The sequence below is a fragment of the Hordeum vulgare genome, chromosome 1H, assembly GCF_904849725.1.
Source record: "Hordeum vulgare subsp. vulgare chromosome 1H, MorexV3_pseudomolecules_assembly, whole genome shotgun sequence".
NCBI lineage: Eukaryota > Viridiplantae > Streptophyta > Magnoliopsida > Poales > Poaceae > Hordeum > Hordeum vulgare.
Window position 1 is genome coordinate 407,130,770 of NC_058518.1, and position 11,686 is coordinate 407,142,455.

The following is an 11,686-nucleotide window of genomic DNA, read 5'->3' on the forward strand; positions in this document are numbered from 1 at the left end:
TTCTTTTCTGTCGTTTTGTTTTGAAGCCGGTGGCGTTTGCTGAGCCAGGTTGAACTTCTTTTTTGTAGATGTTCCAGACCCTGCAGGGGTCCCTCCCTCAGCCTGCTCCCGACGTGGAGGCGTCCGGCGCCTCCGAGATGGAGGATGAGGACGCGATGGAGCCCCGCTCGGACTCCTCCACCGGCACGGGAGATCCCCTGGAGTCGGAAGGGACCGAGCCGTCCGGTGAGTACCCGCAGCACGCCCTAGCAGACTGGACGGACAGCCATGAGGAAGCCTCATTCTGCTCTGATGCAGCCTTCGAAGGAGACTCCGACGAGGTGGAGGAGGTCACCGGCCCACCACCGTTGCGCGGCCGGCGTCAAGGCGGCGGAGCGACCGCTGCTGACGAGGCAGTCGGGAGGAAGGGCAAGGGTGCCACAGCATCCCGGACGGCCACTAAACGACCGGCGCCAGGTCCTCCAGCCCGGAAGCGGGCAGACGGCGCCAAAAGGCGCCGTGGCGGTCGCCGGAAGCAGGTCCCGGTGGTTGTCGGGTATGGTTTCCCCCTTTTCTCTCTTCCGTATTTTGAGATGAACTTTGTTCCTGAGAAGCTTGGCTCGACAGGGAGGCGGAGGATGCGGATGAGGACACCGCCTCCGCGGCTGAGCAGGCCAGCTGGGCAGCGGCTGATGCTGCTAACAGGGAGCTGGAGATAGAGTCCAAGCGCCAGTGGGATACAGCTGCAGGGAAGGTCGCCGTGGATCAGCCTTGCCCCAGCCGGGTCGAGAGGCCGGCGGAGAAGCGTGCGAAGGCTAGACAGGACCCCTCCGCACACGCCCGTGTGAGGAGCCAGCTAGCGAGGCCGCCTCCGGGCCAACCCCGAGGACCGAAGGGACCCAGCCGTCTGAGCCGGCAGCCCCAGAGCGGGTGGACCTGGAGACGATCCCGGTTTCTCCCCGGGCCGAAGCAGCTCCTGACGCGCCGGTGCTGGATCTGGCCGCGCCGGAAGCGGCCCCTGACGCCCCAGGGGCGACCATGGATGCGCCGGACGCAGCTCATCCTCCTCCCATGGAGGAAGTAGCGTCGGCTGGGGCGGCGCCCGAGCCGGCCGTTGAGCCGGCACCAGGAGCCGGCGCCATCGTCGTCCCCCAGCAGGGCCCTGTCATGCCAAGGGCAGGGGGCCGGCCTGGGAGCCAGCCCATGAAGTCGTGGAGGGCGGCGAACGTGGCCCGCCTGCGAATGCCCGCTGGCACCGTTCTGCCCGGCGTGCCGGAGCTGGTCACGCTGTTTGACAGCGGCCGGTCGAAGGTGGAGCAGGCGGCCCGCGTGGTATGCGGCGACATGGAGCGCCTGGAAGCCCGCACCCAGGTAGGCCTTGCCTGTTTTGATTTTTCTTTGCTTTTTTCCCCTCTCTTGACGTCAGTGGGAGCGCGACAGCGCACCCACTAGGTGTAGCCCCCGAGAATCGGGCGGGTTGATTGCCAACCGGTCCGAATCTCTTGGAGGCCCTTTTCTTCTGCATATTTTTCTTCAGTGGGGGCGCGCAAGCGCACCCACTGGGTGTAGCCCCCGAGAATCGGGCTGGTTATGCTTTTAACCAAGTCGAATCTTAATCATGTTCCCTTTCTCTTCCCTTTGGCAGGCTCTATACGATGCTCAGGTACAGGCGTAAAACGAGCTTCGGGATGAGCACCTGGGGGCTGATAGCCAGATCACCAAGCTTGAAGTCCGGCTGGGCGAGGCTGCCGCAGAGCGTGATGCCCTTCGCGAAGCCGGCGGCCGGCTCCAAGAGCGGCTGGACCTTCTTCAGGCGGAGAAGAAGGAGCTCGAGGCGGCCGGCTGGGTTGAGCTGGAGCGGCTGCAGGCTATGCTGCAGGAGAGGGAGGCCTCCTACACTGCAGAATTGGACCACCTCGCGTCGCGTCATCTTGAGGAGGCGAACCTCAAGGACGTCGCCTTGAAGGCGAAGGACGAAGTCCTTACCCAGAGGCAAACGCAGTTGGGTAAGGCGCTGGAGTCCGCCGCGACCCTCCAGCAGGAAATCGCCCGCCTCACTCATGCGAGCAAGGTGCGGGAGCGCGAGGTCCTCGAGATCTTTCATGAGACCGACGGCGCCTTCCAGCGTAGGTTTCCTTCCCTTGTTTTGTGTCTGGTTTTTTAGCCATCTCATCCTCTTGTTGTGTTCTTTATCCCAGGTCGCAGCCGACACCGCCGTTGAGGTGTGCCGCGAGGAGCGTCGCGCGGCCGGGCAGGAGGTAGATACTACCTCCGGCTGGAGCGTCGAGGAGATCGGCGTGGGCCTTCAGTCCCGCCTGCACGTCCTGAGCGAGTTTGTGACTCAGCTCCAGGTTGCAGGTTCGTCGATGATGGCAGCCCTGTGGCCGGAGGGCGTGGAGCCGACGACCATGAGCCGGCTTGCCCGCTGGCTCGCAGCGGGTGGAGAGCGCCTGGACGCCTGGCGAGCCTCCGCCGCGCGGTATGGGGCTTATATGGCCCTGCGCTTGGCAAAGTCATGGTATCGCAACCTGAACTTGGGCAAGCTGGCTTCCCAGCGCGTCGGCTCGGAGGCGGAGCTGCAAGGCATGGAGGAGGAGCTCCGGGTGAGAGCCAGCGGCGTCGCCGAGTACGCCGCCTGGGATGACTTCGTCTTGGAGCGGGGCAAGAACGGCGGCGTGATCGCTGAGGATCTGCACGGCCTTCAGCCCTACGACGTTGATGGCAGCGCCGAGGAGGCGGCCTGGGCTGCGGAATCTGTTGCTGCCTCCAGTAGTGGGGCGTATGCCGACTCCGGGATCAGCGGAGCCGGGGGCCGCAACAGGGGAGACATCGCATCTACCTCGGGAGGAGCTGGTGGCGGCGATGCTACCACATCAGGAGCGGCAGCCGAGACGACCCCTGAGGCCGCTGTCCCGTAACTGGCGTCCCTTTGTGTTTTTTTTGTTCTACCCCCGGAGGGATGTAACGTACGTGGGCCGTGGGCCAATGCTTTTTATGAATGTATATATTCAACATTATATTCGTCACCAAGCGTGTTGTCTTATGACCCTGTCTTTTGATTCCTGGTTGACTTCTCTTATCCGAAGCCATCAAGACGTAAAGAACAAGACATAAGCCAATCAGAGGCCGGCTAGAATGAACCAACTCGAGCCTGGTCGTCACTAGTATAGCCGAACTGTGCATGTATTCGACCTGACCCGGCGTCACACCGTGAACTGAGCGACCGGAGCCTGCCAGCAAGTTCAAGCGATGGACCGGGATTCAGCCGGTACACTATGTGCCCGACTACAAGGATTGATCGTCCGAGTGGCTGGCGAGCCCCCGAGCTTGTTTGAATCTAGCAAGGGGCCGCGCGGCGTAGGCCCCGGGCTTAAGCAAGCCAGCAAGAGGTGGTACACGGTGTAGCCCGTACACGGAGTGAAAACTCTTTTAGCAAGAGAAAGCATGGAGCCTGCTTTTTTCTGCGTAGCCTCCGAGCTTAAGCAAGCCAGCAAGAGGTGGTACGCGGTGTAGCCCGTACACTGAGTGAAAACTCTTTTAGCAAGAGAAAACATGGAGCCTGCTTTTTTCGCCATATTAGTTGTTCCCGGCAGTCAGAGGCCGTCTTGAGTCTTAAATGAGATCGTATATACGATCGAGTCGGCCCGAGCCGGTCGTCCCAAGTATAGCCAGACTGTGCATGTATTTGACCTGACCCGACGTCACATCGCGAACCGAGCGACCGGAGACAGCCCGCAGGTTCAAGCGATGGACCGGGATTCAGCTGGTACACTATGTGCCCGACTACAAGGATTTGACCGTCCGAGCGGCTAGCGAGCCCCCGAGCTTGTTTAAAGCTAGCAAGGGGCTGCGCTGCGTAGCCTCCGAGCTTAAGCAAGCTGGCAAGAGGTGGTACGTTGTGTAGCCCATACACATGAGTGAGAACTCTTGATAGAAAGAAACATGGAGCATGTCCTTTTTATTGCCTTCTTTGTTTCCCGAAGTGGGAGGAAGATACATGTGTATGCTCTTCCCTTTGCTTGTCTTCCGCCTTTTAGCAATAGAACGGGCGAAGAAACGCCGTGTTCCATGGGCGCTCCGTTTCCTGGCCGGAGTCGTCCCTCTTGCGCTTCCTTGGCTTCTGGGCGTCAATTAGGTAGTAAGCGTTGTTGTGTAACGCCCTACTGACGATGAAGGGTCCCTCCCAGGGGGTGAGAGCTTATGCTGGTCGGCAGTGCGCTGGATTCTTCTGAGGACCAAGTCTCCCTTCCTGAAAGAGAGTGGCTTGATCCTTTTGTTGTGGTAGTATCTCAGCTTCTATTGGTAGATGGCCGTCCGGCTCAAAGCCAAGTCCCTTGCTTCCTTGAGGAGATCCACACCGTCTTCTCTGGCCTCCTTCGCCTCCGTTTCTGTGTATAGGGTGACCCGAGGCGAGTCGAACTCGACATCCATGGGGATGATAGCCTCATACCTGTATACCAGAAAGAATGGAGTGAAGCCGGTCGACCGGTTGGGCGTGGTGCGGAGGCTCCATAGTACAGCCGGCAGTTCTTCGATCCAGCAGCCGGCTGACCTGACCAGTGGTGCCACCAGCCTTTGCTTGATGCCGGATAGGATCAGGCCATTGGCCCTCTCCGCTTGGTCGTTTGACTGGGGGTGTGCCACTAAGGCCAGGTCGAGCCGGATGCCTACCTTGGAACAGTAGAGCGCCAGGGCGCCCTTGGCGAAGTTGGTGCCGTTGTCGGTGATGATGCTGTGGGGAATGCCATATCGAACAGAGATGTCTGTGATAAACCTGGCGGCAGTGGGGCCGTCAAGCTTCTTGATAAGCCTGGCTTCGATCCACTTGGTGAACTTGTCGACGGCTACCAGAAGATGCTTCATTCCTCCACGAGCCGTCTTGAAGGGCCAACCATGTCCAGTTCCCAGACGGCGAATGGCCATGACAAGGGAATGGTTTTCAGCGCTGAAGGCGGCATATGGCTTTGTGCACTGAAGCGTTGGTAGCCTTCACATTTGTCCACCAGATCCACAGCCTCCTCGAGGGCGGTGGGCCAGTAAAATCCATGGCGGAATGCTTTGGCCACCAGGGTCCTGGAGGCGGCATAATGCCCGCACTCCCCCTGGTAGATGTCTCTGAGGATCTCCTGGAGGCTGTGCTTGTCGTCGCCTTCACTGGTGAAGACGACGAACGCTCCGTCTTGATGTGGGTAGTCGTTAGGGTGTGGGCCGTCGTCGCGAGGCGGCGGCGGCGGAAGCGGAGCGTGATGGGGAGTCGGTGCACGGGGCACCGCCTGCGCACCCGGGGGAGCCGGCATTCCCTCCCCTTGCGACAGCCGGCGTGCGATGCTGCACTATCTAAGGGTATGGGTAGACGCCGCCACCCCCAAATGTATCTTGCAGGGGCCGTCGAGCAGCTGCTCGAGAGTCTGCTTGGGCAGCCAGTTGGCGTTGCCCTGATTGCGACGCTTTCGTGGAGGGCTGGCTTGGGAAGCCGACGCCTCGCCCTCCATGTTGGCCACTAGCTTGTTGTTGGCCATCTGATCCGCCTTGCGCTTGTAGTTGTTTTGCCCGCCTCGGTTGTCCCCAGCCGGCTTGGGAGTAGCCGGTGCAGGCACAACCTTGTCCACGGCGGTCACCTTGATGCGCATCACGGAGTCGGCTGTGGCATACTTGTCCGCCTTGGCCAAGAGCACCGCCAAGGAGGTGGGCTCGGCGCACATGAGCTTGTGCTTGAGGAGGGTGCCATCTCGGCATCCGTCGATGAAGTACTGTATGGCTTGCACCTCATGCACCCCCTCACAGGAGTTGCGGAGCTCAGTCCACCGGGTGACATAGTCGCAGAGGGGTTCGTCGGCCTTCTGGACGCACATGGCCAGCTCACGAGGCCGGCCAGGGCGCTTGTAAGTGCCGGTGAAGTTGCGGATGAATGCCTCCTCGAAGTCCACCCAGGAGTTGACGCTGCCGACCGGGAGGCTGTTAAGCCACGTCCGCGCCGAGCCGGCCAGCATGAGTGGCACGTAGCGAACCGCTACTCGCTTGTTGCCCCTGGCGATGCCTACGACCGTGGTGTAATCGATCAGCCAGTCTTCTGGCTTGGTCGTGCCGTTATATTTTAGCGTATCCCAAGGCAAGGTGAAGCCTCGGGGGAACGGCTCCCCTCGGATCCGGGGGCCGAAGCAAGCCGGACCGACGGGTCCGTCTTCCTCTAGGAGGGTCGAATGGGCCAGGGCGATGATACGCCGGCGGGCGTCCTGCTCGTCCTGGGAGGCGGGGGCGCCAGCCCCGATGGCGAGAGGGGAGGCTCCTCGGGAGCCGGATGCGTGAGTTCTTCATGGGGGAAGATCCCCGTACTCCGAGTCGCCCTCGTCGCCTCCACGACGCAGGCCCGAAGTGTGCTTGCTTTGGTGCTGCGAGCGCCGGCCTTGGCTTCCCTCGCCCCTCCAGCCGGAAGGGCGATGCGAGGAAGATCCTTCGGCGTGGTGCTGGCCGCTAGGGTTGCGGCGAGCCCCCGAGTTCGGCCCCAGGGACTCTGAATGAGCCTGGCCGGGGTCGAACCGAGCGTGCTGCTGGTTAGCAGCGTCAAGGAGATCCTTGACATGCTTCTCCTGGAAGGCGCGCTCCTCGCCTTCCAGGCTGGCCATCTCCTCCATGGCCGCCTGCACCGCCCGCATGTTGGCCGCAGGAGTCTCGTAGGTGGGCAGGTCCCCGCCTAGGACCTCGGCGACGAACCGTCCGCGGCTACGGACCGATCCAAGCTGGCTGGGGGCCTCGGAAATCGGAGTAAGACCGTATGCGGAGTTATACTCACGATGTGTAGCCTCCGACGTTTTTCCGAGGCCACGGCGATGCCCTCCTCCAAGATACGCTTGCGAGCCTCCTCCAGCGAGGCCCGCGCGTCTGCGGGGTCGGCAGACGCGGCGACCGGTGTCTTCAGGCCGGCAATGGCGTCCCGAGGAGTGTCGGCGGCGGCCGCAGCGGGCTCTCCAGCGCCTGCGGACGCCTTGCCGGGAACCATGCTGGTGCGAGCGCCGATGACCATCACCTCCACGGTGTTGGAGACGGCAGCGACATGGTATGGGGTGAAGAACCCCACCGACGGCGGAGGGCCGTCGAAGATGAGGACGTTACTAGGGTAAACGTCGTGGGCAGGCGTCTCAGCGATAGAGAGCCTGCAGAAGCTGGCGCAGAGCGCCTCAACGTCGTAGTCCTCGCCGAAGTAGCGTGGGCCGTCGTTGAGGCGAAGATCGCTGAAGAGAACGCTGAGGTTCTCCATAGCTGCGACGACGACGCTAGGGAGCGCCTCGTCATCAGAATCTTCGTCCGAATCCGCATGGCAGACAGGGACATCGATCATCATGGGTGTCGCCTCGTCGAAAGCGAGCTCCACGGGCATGCAAACTGATCCGGACGCGATGCATCCGGTGGTGTAGGTGCGGGGCCCCGCCCAGCGCGTGAAGCCAGCCGATGCCGCGATCGGCCCCACGATGGGCGCCAAATGTCGGTGAATACTCACAACATATGCCATAGGTAGGCTAAAGTCGGTGAGAACTGAAGGGACAAAGGTGGGCGCTGGGAACGAGGTTGGTACACGCATGGGATGCACGATGTACCCAGGTTGAGGGCTCTCCGTAGAGATAACACCCCTAATCCTGCTTGTGTGTTTGATGTATGGGAACGGTGTACAATGTCGCTCCTGGAGCTGTGTTGGGAGGAGGAAGAGGGGAGCAGCCGGCTCGACTCTACCTCGCTCTCTGTTGGTTGGTGAGTGTGTAGTGTTGAATGACTGGCAAGTGATCGGTCCCCCTGCATGGGGGGTGGCCGAGGGGTTTTATAGACGAACCCACCGGCCTACAATATGGATAAAGGGTACAAGCATGGGACTCGGCTGGCTGCTTCGCCGGCTGGCCAGGGGCCCACAAGGGTCTTGTCTTGTCGATTAGGGGCCCGCCGGCTGCATGGTCTCGTTTACCTGTGGGACCCGCCAGCTGGCCAATGGGGCTCCCGCGTAAGGTTGACGCTGAGCACGCGCTGTACGTCCAGCGTCGCCCCGCGAGATTCTTCATGGGCAGGTTGTACGACCGCCTCCACTGTTCCCCACGCCGAGTGCAGTAATGGAGTGGGAGTGTGACGGTCCGACATCAGGCTAGGTGATGGATCAGAGCCGGGGTAGGTCAGCGGCGTGGCCGCCGACGCTCGTACCTGCCGGGCGCCCCGATCTAGTACCTTTACTGACGCATAACTACCTTTAATCGTGAGGTCCTTTCCTAACCAATGATCTGATGTGACTAGTGATCCTCGGCCGACTAGCCTTCTTGGTTAGCCGGCTTGCGGGTGGCCGCCTCCTCCCCAGTCCGGTTGGCGGGACCAGGCCGGCTCTGAAGGGGAGGCCGCCTGCGCTCTAGCCGGCAGGGGATGCCGAGCCGGCCAGAAAGGTGGCCGCCTCGTCTTCCAGCCGGGAGGCGATGCCCAGCCGGCCAGAAGACTTGGTCCTTGGGAATCTCCCTATCTTCATGTCCATTGGGCCGGAAATGAAGGAGCAGGCTTGATGAGCCTACGCCGGGGTTATCCCCCCGACAACTTACTTGAGGGATCTTATTCAATCCATAGGTAAGTATGGTGGACTCTCATGGCAAAACTGGGTTGAAGGTTTATGGATGCACAAGTAGTATCTCTACTTGGTGCGGGAGTTTTGGCTGATATGGGTGGAAGCAATCATCATATGCTAAGGAACCTTTCGGAACCAAGAAGGCATAATTCATTATGTTGTCTTCCTTGTCCAACATCTACTTCTAAGCATGCAATAGTTTAGTGAGTGTACACAATCATAGATGGTGTCCAAGATGATATATTTATATGTGAACCTCTCCTTCTTTGTTACTTCCTATTAATTGCAGCAATGACCAAGGTCTACGTTTGTCCACCCACGACAAGTTTCAATCAACATTCTTTTTATATGTGAAGCCATCACTTCCCATAAGATCATTACATGATCTTTCATGCTTTTGTTCTTTTATCATTCTTTTCTTTGGATCATGGCATGAAGCAAGGCCCTTAACTAAAACACTCTTTATTTTCTGACTCACGAACTCGAATACATCGGGGGTGACACAAAGCAAAGCTCAAGCCTAAAACACTAAGAACTTTATTCTACTAGAGAAAGATAAAACCAAAAAGGATCGAACTAAGAAAAGGTAAGGGCAAAAGATGTGATGATGATACGATACAGGGGCAACTCCCCCAGGCTTGGCAAGCCAAGGGGATTGCCCATACCCGTGCTTAGTTGTCTTCCTTTGGTGTTGATGGTGGTGGAGTTGTTGCAACCTGGGTTTGATCCTTCGTCTTCCAAGGCATAGGTGCTCCATCATGGAAAGATGATCGAGTCTCCGGAATCCTCAAATCTGCAGCCAATCGTATTCATTTAAATCTATACTAATACTCACAGTTTTGGTTCTGCAAATCATAGATTTGGGCTTGGAGGTGATCAATTTTGTCAAAGAGCCTGGAGAGGTGCTTCCCGATGTCATTGGCATCGATCTTGTGCTTGTTGGTGAACTCCGTGATCATCATGTGGTTGGCGTTAAGTCCGCGTTCCACCATCCCTTGGCACTTGAAGAGTTGTTGCTCCATTGCTTCGAGCCTCGCCTCCATGCTTCCGGTCTTCTTGGGCACCTCAACATCACGGATGTGCAGCACCCCCTCACGCATCTCGATAGATTGAGGGTGTTGCAGCACTCCCGCGAGGTAGGGATTGATGTATTTCTCGAAGATCTTGTCCTTCGGAGCTTTTGCGGAAGCCATCTCGATCTAGATCTGTATGCACAACAGCTCGAAACGTAAACAGAGGAAAATTGCGTGATACGAGGGTCAGACCTTTCGGGAGAATATATAATGATTTTTTCCCGACCATAAGGAGTACTTCGCAAGAAAACGGAGTCCGGGAGGCACACGAGGTGGTCACAAGCCCCCCAAGCGTGGCCAGGGGGGTGGCCCGCGCCTGGCAGGCTTGTTGTGGAGTCGGTTTACTTACCGAATCACATACCTCTTCGTTTTTGGAGTCTGAAACAAGCTGATAAATATCCCTTATGTACTCCTCCGGAGTTATGGTATTGATAATATTTCTTTCAACATTTATGGGAGTACCTGAGATATAATGCTTGATTCTTTGCCCATTTACCACTCTCAGAAAATTACCTTCCGTGTTGTTGATCTTGATGGCACCGGAACGATATACTTCCTCAACAATGTAAGGACCTTCCCATTTAGAGAGAAGCTTGCCTGCAAAAAATCTTAAACGAGAATTGTATAGCAAGACATAATCACCTACATTGAACTCACGTTTTTGTACCCTTTTATCATGCCACCTCTTAACCTTTTCTTTAAACAACTTGGCATTTTCATATGACTAAGTTCTCCATTCATCAAGTGAGCTAATATCAAATAACCTCTTCTCACCAGCAAGTTTGAAATCAAAGTTGAGCTCTTTGATTGCCCAATAAGCCTTATGCTCTAGCTCAAGAGGTAAATGACATGCTTTACCATAAACCATTTTCTACGGAGACATGCCCATGGGATTCTTATAAGCAGTTCTATAAGCCCACAGTGCATCATCGAGCTTCTCAGACCAATTCTTTCTAGACCTATTGACAGTCTTTTGTAGAATTAGTTTAATCTCTCTATTACTTATCTCTACTTGACCACTCGACTGAGGATGATATGGAGATGCGATTCTATGATTGACATCGTACTTAGCAAACGTTTTACAGAAAGCACCATGAATAAAATGTGAACCACCATCAGTCATTAGATATCTAGGGACTCCAAATCTAGGGAAATTAACTTCTTTAAGCATCCTGATAGAGGTGTTGTGATCAGCACTACTAGTTGGGATAGCTTCTACCCACTTAGTAACGTAATCAACAGCAACTAGGATATGAGTATACCCATTGGATTTTGGAAAAGGTCCCATATAATCAAAGCCCCAAACATCAAATGGTTCAATGACAAGTGAATAATTCATAGGCATTTCCTGACGTTTATCGATATTACCTATTCTTTGACATTCATCACAAGACAAGACAAACTTATGGGCATCCTTGAAGAGAGTGGGCCAATAGAAACCTGATTGCAATACCTTGTGTGCAGTTCTATCTCCTGCATGGTGTCCTCCATAAGCCTCGGAGTGACACTTCTGTAGGATCTGTCCCTGTTCGTGTTCAGGTACACAACGTCTAATAACACCATCTACTCCTTCCTTATAAAGGTGAGGATCATCCCAAAAGTAATGTCTCAAATCAAAGAAGAATTTCTTCTTTTGCTGGTATGTGAAACTAGGTGGTATGTATTTGGCAACGATATAATTTGCATAATCAGCATACCACGGTGTACTACGTGAAGTATTGATGACATTCAATTGCTCATCGTGAAAGCTATCACCAATAGGTTGTGGGTCATCAACAACATTCTACAACCTAGACAAGTTATCTGCTACGGGGTTCTCAGCACCCTTCCTGTCGACAACATGCAAATCAAATTCTTGTAGCAAGAGAACCCATATGATAAGTCTAGGTTTAGCGTCTTTCTTTTCCATGAGGTACTTAATAGCAGCGTGATCAGTGTGAATAGTGACTTTGGAATCAACTATGTAAGATCTGAACTTTTCACATGCAAACACGACTGCTAAAAATTCCTTTTCAGTAGTAGCATAGTTTCTTTGGGCATTGTCTAG